Genomic DNA, 11,489 nt, shown 5'->3' on the forward strand with positions numbered 1-11,489 from the left:
ATAAGAATAAGACAATGACTGACAACAACAGCTTCTTCACATGGACTTGTTTGGACTAGACAACATCATGTCTATGTCAAGAAAGAAATATGGCTTAGTAATTGTTGATGACTATTCTAGATACACGTGGGTATTATTCATACCCTGATATGATTATTGATCGCATCAATAAAATTGAGTTAGAAGTTGGAGTGCCTGTTTGTACTATCAGATCAGAGAATGGAACAGAATTCAGAAAGGCAAAGTTGAATGATTTCTGTATCGAGAAGGGAATCTCAAGACATTTTTTAGCCCCAAGAACACCATAACCGAATGGAGTGGTTGAGAGAAAGAATCGAACATTGGTTAAAGCTGCAAGGACTATACTTAATGAAGCCAATCTTCCTACCTATTTCTGGGATGAAGCTATTAACATCGAATGCTATAATCAAAATAAAACCTTGATTAACAAAATGTACGAGAAGACCCCTTATGAGTTAATAGCCAACAAGAAACCATCAGTGAAATACTTTCACGTGTTTGGAGGAAAGTGCTCCGTGCTTAAGGATGACGAGTATCTTGGCAAGTTTGATGCTAATGCTGAAGAAGGTATCTTTCTGGGTTATTCTCTGAAGTCAAAAGCTAATCGGGTATCTGTAATTAGTGACCGAAAGGTTGTGGAAAGCCTCAATATAATGTTTGATGATGCCATGCTCCCAGGTATTCAGAAGAAAGATAGTTCAGATAATCTTGATGTAGAAGATCTTTCTGATGATGAAGACGAACCTGAGGTTGTTCAAGACAACAATGATAATGGCAATGATCCTGATAATGATCTTAATTCTGATTCAAATTCTGATAATCCAGATGATAGTGATGATAATAGAATTGCTAGAGAGCAGAGTCACACTATCTCTGAGACAAGTCCATAAGTTTCAGATTCTGAAGATCAAGCTGGAAATAACCCAGGGGGAGCAGAACAAGGATCCGTTAGTCAGACTCAACATAATGCTGAAAATGCTAAGTCATCAAGAACAAATCTGCCAAGACAAAAGGTATGGAGTAAAAGTCATCCTTGGTATTTTGTACTTGGTGATCCAGATGCTGGAGTTCAGACTAGAAGAGCTACTGCTAATGAATGTCTTTATTCTGGGTTTCTTTCTCAAATAGAACCAAAGAAAGTAGATGAAGCTCTTGGAGATCCAGATTGGGTGATTTCTATGCAAGAGGAGCTCAATCAGTTCAAAAGACAAAAAGTATGGAAGCTTGTACCCAGGCCTAAAGATAAATCTGTGATTGGTACCAAGTGGGTTTTTAGAAACAAGCTTGATGAATATGGAATTTTTACAAGGAACAAGGGGAGACTGATTTCTAAGGGATATTCTCAAAAAGAAGGAATTGACTACGTTCACACCAATTGCTTGACTTGAAGCCATCATGATGTTTTTAGCATTTGCAACATATCTAACTTCAAAGTATATCAGATAGAATAACCTCCTGGCTTTATAACCTCATGGATGGTGAGCTTTCCTGAATGGTGAGCTTGAAGAAGAGGTCTACATGGAATAACCTCCTGGATTTATAGATCCTGAGTTAGAAGATTTTGTGTATTTACTCTTCAAGGCTCTTTACGGTCTCAAGAAAGCGCCAAGAATATGGTATGACACTCTCTCAGAATTTCTTCTTGAAAATGGTTTCACTAGAGGTGTCATAGATAAGACTCTGTTTCATAAATCGCATAAAAATGATATCATACGTGTGCAAGTATATGTTGATGATATTATGTTTGGGTCTTTGAATGATGCACTTTGTGCAAGGTTTGCTAAGTTTATGCAGAGTAGGTATGAGTTAAGTATGATGTGTGAGTTGAATTTCTTCCTTGGACTTCAAGTAAGTCAGAAGCCAGATGGTATCTTCATTTTTCAAATGAAGTACATCAGAGATCTTCTAAAGAAATATAAGTTGAAAGATTCAACACTTGTAAAGATTCTGATGGCAACTGCCATAAAAAGTGATCAAGACAACTCTGGTAATATCTCTGATTTTGAATTTGGGTTCATGATCCTGGATTATGATCCCTGATAAGTCTTCACCGACTTCAAAAGAAATCTTTGATCCTTAATTGCATATCATTGATCATTGATCATCTACCCAGAATTCAATTCTGCTAATGATTTTGACTTAAGTTAAAATTGTAACTTGTGAATGAGGACTCATATATCATCTTACGAGTTTATAAGGTATACTTCTTCATGGAAGTTGATGGATATCAAGAATTCTACCACTTAAAAAACATAATTTCCCCTCTCAGAGGGAATATTTTTGAATCTCTTGACTGAGATTTTATATCCTTAAAAGTGGAAGGCAACTTTTCTATTAAAAGAATTTTATTGCAGGTACACTTGGATTTTATGGCGGCCAATGTTTCAATCGCTCAATTACTTCAAATAAATAGAACTGCTTATAAACTATTTAAAAATTTTGTCCGAAATTCTCTTTTGATATTGATACTTGAGAAACCATTATGTACTTGCTGGGCATTTTTGGCTCACTCTTGCTTTGTGAATTCTTATTTCTTTCAGTATTAAATAAGGACAAGCGTGAATAACTTTAATAGACAGCAAAAGTGGAGAGATTCCAGCTGAAGAAATTTGGAGGTGTCAGAATGAATAATACAAGGAAGTTAGTAAAGAGGTAATGAAATTGTATTTAGTTATTGTAATTTTAGAAGGTTAGATTCTTGTTTCATACCATAACCTGTAAGTGATCCGGAATAATGAGGGGTTATCTGTATATTTGTTTTAATATACAGGTTTAAATTATTTAAAGTCATTTAGTGACACCCAATCCTGACCCCGAATTTGGGATGTTACAGTTATCCTCCAAATTGTTGCTTCTCCATTATTTGACTGCCAGGTATAACAGTCAAATAGGGGGAGATTGTTGAGCAAGTTTGAAGCTGAACGTTTAACTCAACAATACTAGTTTGGATAACTGAACATAGAATGAGGAGTTGCAAATAATCTATATTCCACTAGAATCAGTTTAGAATGTTGATTTGGTATATACATAATAATCTTGTTAGCTGCAGTGAAGAAGACGTTAATAAAAGTTCGTATGAAGTTCATTAATATGTTCAGGCAATGGAGGAATAAAGTCGAAGTCATTCAAATTAGTAATTAGGGTTAGTGTGAAGATTTGAAGGATTCTAAGTGAAGCTGAATGGATAATATAAAATACTTAACAGTGATTTGTGTAGTTATAATACGAAGGCCTGAGAGCGGAACTAGTCATCTGTGAAGCAGATCAATTGAACTAGGCGTTAGTGATCCGTGAAGGAAAACTAAGTATTATTCTCAGAGAGACTATTAAGTGGTATTCATAATCAATATTAATGTTAAATAATTTAATTATGAAGATCAGAAGACTGAAAACTTGAAGATACGGAAGCGTACAACTCAAGGCACACATGAATGGGTTAAAAGCTTGAAAATAATCCAAGTAAAAGTTCCTAGACTTGTATTATCGATTTTTATAATTAAATGCAAGTCAAATTGGTCAATTTGTAGCCTTAAAAGAATGCATGGTCGATTTGTAGGGTTTTCCCAAGTACAATGTCAATTTGTAGGTTTCTAGGACATGTCAAGTCACCATCAAGCTTATCCCTCTTACCTATGGTCGATTTCTAGCATAAAGATTCATTACATTGTCGATTTCCATGAATTCCAAAATCTATTATCGATTTCTAAGCTAAAGAATTAAGTGGTGGTCGATTTCTAGCAAGGCTCTTACTTCCCCATCAATTTCCAAGCCATGCATATGATATATTATCAATTTCCACTTGTCACAAGAAGACAAGGTCGACTAGTAGTTCTAAGTAGCCCCATTTGGCCGACTTATAGCCTAACTAAATCAGTGAAGTCAATTTGTAGTTCTTGTATTTTACACTATCGATTTCTAAGGGAATGAGAAGCAAGGTTGTCTATTTGTAGCTCCTAAGATACTTTATGGTCGACTTGTAGCTTAATATGGTCGATTTGTAGGACTTAAAGCTCAAATGAGGGGACGACAATGAGCAACCTCTGCATATCTTCTCCTTCAAGTCATATTAATATATACCCATCAGATTATTGAAGGAACAAACAGTCTTCTCCAGCTTACAGTAATGAAACTCTGCATAATTCTTTTTGTGAGAGCTAGTTTGATTCTTTTAAGATTTTTACAAGGAGAAATGTTGCCAAAATTCCATCACATCGTTAAAGTCTTACACATTTTGATACACTCATCAATTATAGCTTCTTTGATTTTATTGGTTATCATTTGATAAGAGTTATAGATTTTTAGAGTGATAGAAAGAAGCCATTTGTTTGATAGCTTATCTACTCAAGAGTATATGGCTTGAAGCCATTTTTACTGTTGAAAGACTGAAATACCCTCTTATTTTTCGTAAAACTATAACAAATTGCCATTAAATTTTCGCATTATACATCTTATACCCATATATATGTACATAGATATACACCCACACAACTCATTAGCTTCTTGGATAAGCCAAGTTTTTCCCCAGTAATTCAAATTACCATCTCTGATGTTCAAAATTCAAATAATCGATGCATCTCTCTCTCTCTCTCTATCACACACACACACTCTCTCTCTCTCTCTCAAGCATCAAATATTTATTTTGTTTAAAAGCCGATCGAACATCTTCAACTCTTTTAATTTGTATTTTATATAACTGTGATTTATTTTTGCTTACAGGTTGTGTGAAATATGTTATCAGTGAAATTGAGTATGATTTTTAGTTTTAAAACTTCATTATAAGAAAAGGTACACGACTTGGATATACAGTTTAGGTTGTTGTGATTTTGATTTGTGTTGGTACACTTTTTTATTAAAATCGTGTGTGAATTTTGATATGATATTGATTATGATGTGTGTCTATCTAATTCAAAATTTATGAGTTAAGTTTGTAGTTTCGGTGTTTAAAGGTGTGCATATTAAGTGTTTGATTGTAATTCTGAGAGATTTACAATTACTTTTTAGTGTTTGAACTAAGGATTGTTTATGGATTATAGTGAAGTGGATTATATGTGTTAGGAATATATGTGCATTAGTTTGATGATATGTTTAACAAAACACTTAAGTAGAAATTTAGTGTCAGTAGCCTCAACGGATAAGACCACTTTGGCTATCCGTTGATGGTGTAGCTTTACTTAGAAATAAGTCTAGTATTGTAGCATATTTCAGTCTCTGTATTTAAAATGTAATTCTTAGAAGTTGAGAGAAACTATGAGTCATGTTGACTACTAGATGATATGCAGATAGGAAGGCCAATTGTAAATATTTCATGCCTTGTAATTTTGTATAAATGAAGTGGTATCAACGGATGACTTAAAAACCTTCAACGGATGAGAAGCTAAGCTTCAACGGATGTCTCTAAAGCTTCAACGGATAACATCCTTCAACGGATGAGAGCATCAACGGATAAAGTCATCAACGAATGAAAGCTTCAACGGATGTTCTGCTAATTAGCCGTTGATAAGTGGTAGTTGTACCTACAGACAGAGGCACATGGGTTGACAGAGAAAACTGAGATGTGGTAGCCGAATTTCAGGATCAACAGAAAAAGCAGCCGTTCTTCTTTAGTACAAAGATGCAATAGTCAACAAAGTACTTGAGTGAACAGGAAAAGAAGCAAGTGAAGAACTTATTTTACTATTGTAATTTTATATTGTTTTTCACTTGTACACTTGGTAATATATAAACCAAGAAGAAGCTAGTAATTAGATAGAGATTTTCCAGAGCTGTTAAGAAATATCTTGAGAGAAAATTCATCTAGTTTGTACTAGGATGCAGCTGTGATCAACATTGTTGAACACAGATTTTCTAATATACCATCTCTGGTGGAACAACAAATCCACCAGAAAAGTTTTTAAAGTTTGTTGTGTTCTTTACATTTTGTGTTTGAATATATATCTGTCTGCATTAGCTCAAAGCAATTCATACACTTGTTCATCTAGAACACACTGCTTTAATAAACTTCTCAAAACTTGAAAAAGTTTTGAGATTTACATTCAACCCCCCCTTCTGTAAATCTCATTGTTAGTCCTCTAGGAATAACAATTGGTATCAGAGCAAGCTCTTGACACACAAAGAGTTTAAAGATCTTGGAATCTAACAAAGATGAGTAAGAAGGATATTGGAGTAAAGATCCCAGTTCTTGACAAAGACAGTTATCACCACTGGAAGGTGAAAATGCACCTTCATCTACTCTCCCAAGATGAAGGTTATGTAAACTGCATTGAGAATGGTCCTCACATTCCCCACAAAGTAGCCACAGTTGCTACGGCCACAATTGCTGTTGGTCAATCCATTCCAAAACCTAGAGCAGAATGGACAATGGAAGACACAGAAGAAGTCCACAAGGATAAGAAGGCTATGAACATTTTGTTTAATGGTCTTGACAAGGATATGTTTGATAATGTGATAAATTGTTCAACTGCCAAAGAGGTTTGGGACACAGTTCAGTTGCTGTGTGAAGGTACAGAACAAGTAAAAGAGAACAAAATGCAGCTTCTCATTCAACAGTATGAGTACTTTCATTTTGAAGAGAATGAATCTTTAAATGACACATTTAATAGATTCCAAAAGCTGTTGAATGGACTGAAGCTGTATGGTAGAGTGTATCAGGTGAAGGATTCAAATCTTAAATTTTTGAGATCCTTACCAAAGGAATGGAAACCCATGACTGTTTCCTTAAGAAACTCTCAGGATTATAAGGACTTTACTCTTGAAAGATTATATGGAATCTTGAAGACTTATGAACTAGAGTTGGAACAGGATGAGGTATTGGAGAGGGGGAGAAAGAAAGGAGGTTCAGTTGCATTGGTAGCTGAAAATGAGAAAGAATGCAGAAAAGAAACTGTGAGATCTACATCAAGCTCCAAAGATGGTGTAAGAAATCCAGAATCAGACAAGGGTAAAGAGCAAGTTGCTGAAAATGAAGACAACTCCAGTCAAGATGACTCTGATGGTATTGATGAGCATCTTGCATTTCTGTCCAGGAGATTTGCAAAGATGAAGTTCAGGAAAAACACTAGAGCCACTAAACCCTATAAGAACATGGTGGACAAATCCAAGTTCAAGTGTTTTAATTGTGGTATAAGTGGACACTTTGCAAGTGAGTGCAGAAAGCCAACCTCTGAAAAGAAGAAATTTGAACAAGTAGATTACAAAAAGAAATATTTTGATCTACTCAAACAGAAGGAAAGGGCTTTCATTACTCAAGAAAAGGACTGGGCAGCTGATGGAGATGAAGAGGATGAAGATGTGGATTATGTCAACCTTGCTCTCATGGCTGATTCTGAAGAAAACGAAGTTAGTTCATCAAGCAATCAGGTAATCACTACTGATTTAACACAGCTTACTAAAGAAGAGTGCAATGATGCTTTCAATGACATGTCTACTGAATTGTATCATTTGCGTGTGTCTCTTAAATCTCTTGCTAAAGAAAATAGTAGGATCAAAGAGAACAATCTGTTTTTAAGTAATAGAAATACTGTGTTAGAAAATAAGTTGATTGACCTAGAGAAAACCAAATTGCATTGTATATCTGTTGAAAATGAACTAGCTGAATCTGTTAAGAAAGTAGAAATACTTTCCAATCAATTAGAGAAAGAGCAAGAGGTGATTAAAGCCTGGAAAACATCTAGGGATGTAAGTGCTCAAATTGCCAAAGTCCAAGGAATTGAATCATTCTGTGAAACTGCCTGGGATAAAAATAAAAAGAAACTGGAATTAATTGATGGACTGTCAACGGATGTGGAATCAACGGATGATGAAAGTTATCCGTTGAAGGAAGAAAAGGAACATCCGTTGAAGGTTCCTCAATTAAAACAGGCAGATGTTTCTAAAAGAGAAAATCTAAAGAAACTCAACAAAAAGTTTGGTTCAACTTCAAAGAACTTTGTCAAAGAAGAAGCAAGCACATCCAAAGATGTCAGAAAGGTGAATGTAGGGCACATGACCTTAGAACAGTTAAACAATAGGCTCAAGATGGTTGAGGATAAAAAGGAATCCAAAAGGAAATCCAACAGAAATGGGAAGGTAGGAGTTAACAAACATAACAATTATACACCTGACAAGTATGCTCCTAGAAAAAGCTGTGTGTATTGTAGTAGTGTTAATCATCTATCTGCTAATTGTAAATCTATTAAGAAATCTCCCATAACTGTACCCTCTTCCATGCCTAACATGTCTGTATCACCTCTACATGCTATGCCTGTTATGTCTCAACAAAATCCTTATGCACATTTTGCAAACATGCCATATTTTAACAATCCTTATCTTGCTGCATTCAGTATGCCTCAAATGCCATACAATATGCCAATGTGGAATAACATGTATGCACAATCCATGCCTAATAATTCTATAAATGTGCTGGATAATGTTGTGACTAACCCTACACCTCAACCAACCACATCTAAGACCAAGGTTGACTCAAACTCACCTAAGTCTAAAGATGCAGGAGGAATGAAGTCTAGGAGAAAGGCTAACAAGAATGGACCCAAGGAAACTTGGGTACCAAAATCAAATTGATTGATTTTGTGGTGTGCAGGAAAATAGAAGAAATCTATGGTACTTGGACAGTGGCTGTTCAAGACACATGACTGGAGATTTCTCCCTGCTCACAGAGTTTAAAGAGAGAGCTGTCCCCAGCATAACCTTTGGAGATGACAGCAAAGGGTTTACTATGGGATATGGCTTGATTTCAACAAGGAATGTCATCATTGAAGAAGTTGCATTAGTTGATGGTCTCAAGCACAACTTACTGAGTATCAGTCAACTATGTGATAGAGGGAATACAGTTTCCTTCAATTCTGAAGCCTGTGTTGTCACTAGTAAGGAAGACAACAAAGTGGTTCTAACTGGAGTTAGAAAAGGAAATGTGTACTTAGCTGACTTCAACTCTACAGATGCAGAATCTATTACTTGTCTCTTCAGCAAAGCAAGTTCAGTTGAGAGTTGGCTATGGCACAAGAAGCTATCCCATTTGAATTTCAAAACAATGAATGATCTAGTCAAAAAGGACTTAGTAAGAGGAATTCCTCTTGTTGAATTCTCAAGGGATGGTCTGTGTGATGCTTGTCAGAAAGGCAAACAAAGGAAAGCATCATTTCAGAAGAAGCTTGAAACAACAATTGATGAACCATTACAGCTGCTACATATGGATTTGTTTGGACCAGTCAATGTATTGTCAATAGCAAGAAAAAGATATTGCTTAGTGATTGTAGATGATTTCTCAAAGTTCTCATGGGTCTGTTTTCTTGGATCAAAGGATGAAGCAAGTGAAATCATTATCAATCACATCAGGCAAGTCAATAATCATCCTGACTTGAAGGTAAGAAACATCAGGAGTGACAATGGAACTGAGTTCAAGAATTTGACATTAAGGCTGTTCTGTGAAGAAAATGGAATCATGCATGAGTTCTCAGCTCCAAGAACACCTCAGCAAAATGGGGTAGTTGAAAGAAAGAACAGATCTTTAATTGAGGCTGCCAGAACAATGCTTGAAGAATCAAAGTTACCAACATATTTTTGGGCTGAAGCTGTTAATTGTGCCTGTTTCACTCAAAATATTTCTTTGATCAATCAAGCTAAAGGCATGACTCCTTATCAGTTGTTCAAGAAAAGAAAACCAACTCTAAACTTTCTTCATGTCTTTGGATGTAAATGTTTTATACTGAGGAATCAATCTGACCATAAAGGGAAGTTTGATGCAAAGGCTGATGAAGGAATATTTGTTGGTTATTCAGCTGGAAAATCTTATAGGGTCTACAATCTAAGAACCAACATTGTTATGGAATCTGTGCATGTTGTGTTTGATGATAAAAAGATTGATGGACTAACAGATGAGGGACATAATGAGAGACTCAAATTTGACAACATTGAGATATATTGTGATGATAGTGAAGAGGAGACTGATGGAGATGACACTTCAAAAGGGATTCAAAACATGCCCCTGGATAATGCACAAAATACTGCATCCATTGATAGAAGCAATGCAGTATCCGTTGAAAGACATAGTGCATCATCCGTTGAAGTACAAAATGAAGCATCCGTTGATCATAGTTCATCAACGGATAATCGATTTACATCATCAGTTGATAGAACACCAAGTTCCCTGCAAAGGACCAACAACTCAGGGGGAGTTTCAACTAGTCAACACTCTGTCTCACATCATGACAATACTGAGGCCACCTCATCTAGAGCACATCTTCCACCACAAAGGAAATGGACCAAGAATCATCCCTTTGAACTGATCATTGGTGATGCATCATCTAAAGTGCAAACAAGAAGAGCTACTCAAGATGAATGTCTGTATAGTAGTTTTCTATCTCAGGAGGAACCTAAGAAAGTGGAAGAAGCTCTATTGGATCCAGATTGGATATTAGCTATGCAGGAAGAGCTAAACCAATTTGAGAGAAACCAAGTTTGGAAGCTGGTACCCAAACCAAAGAACAAGAGTCCTATTGACACAAAGTGGGTATTCAGAAACAAGATGGATGAAAATGGCATTATCATAAAGAATAAAGCCAGACTGGTTGCTAAAGGCTATTCTCAGCAAGAGGGAATAGATTTTGATGAAACATATGCTCCTGTTGCAAGACTTGAAGCCATCAGAATATTTCTAGCCCATGCAGCCCATGCCAATTTCAAAGTCTATCAAATGGATGTCAAGAGTGCATTTCTAAATGGGAAATTAGAGGAAGAAGTCTATGTAAGTCAACCTCCAGGATTTGAAGATCCAAATTTTCCAGACTATGTGTATTATCTGTTGAAAGCACTCTATGGACTGAAGCAAGCACCTAGAGCCTGGTATGAAACCTTATCAAAATTTCTTTTGGAGAATCACTTCACTAGAGGTACTGTTGATAAAACTCTCTTCTTTAGGGATGTTAATGGCTCTAGTATACTTGTTCAAATTTATGTAGATGACATAATATTTGGCTCTATAGATGATAAACTTTGCAAAAAGTTTGCTAAGCTAATGCAAAGTAAATATGAAATGAGCCTAATGGGAGAACTAACCTATTTTCTTGGTTTACAAGTTAAACAAGTTAGTGATGGAATTTTCATTAGTCAAACTAAATATATTCATGATCTTTTAAAGAAGTTTGACTTAATGGAATGCTCATCTGCAAAAACTCCCATGGCCACTGCCACCAAACTTGAATTAAATAAGACTGAAAGGTCTGTGGACATTACAAGTTATAGAGGCATGGTTGGTTCACTTTTATATTTAACTGCTAGCAGACCAGATATAATGTTTGCTACATGTCTGTGTGCTAGATTTCAAGCTGATCCTAGGGAGTCTCACTTAATTGCTATCAAGAGAATTTTCAGATATCTCAAGGGTACACCAAATTTAGGAATTTGGTATCCTAGAGAATCTGGCTTTGATCTAATTGGTTATTCAGATGCAGACTATGCAGGTTGCAAAATAGACA

This window comes from Apium graveolens, chromosome 8 (genome assembly GCF_009905375.1).
Source record: "Apium graveolens cultivar Ventura chromosome 8, ASM990537v1, whole genome shotgun sequence".
Lineage (NCBI taxonomy): Eukaryota > Viridiplantae > Streptophyta > Magnoliopsida > Apiales > Apiaceae > Apium > Apium graveolens.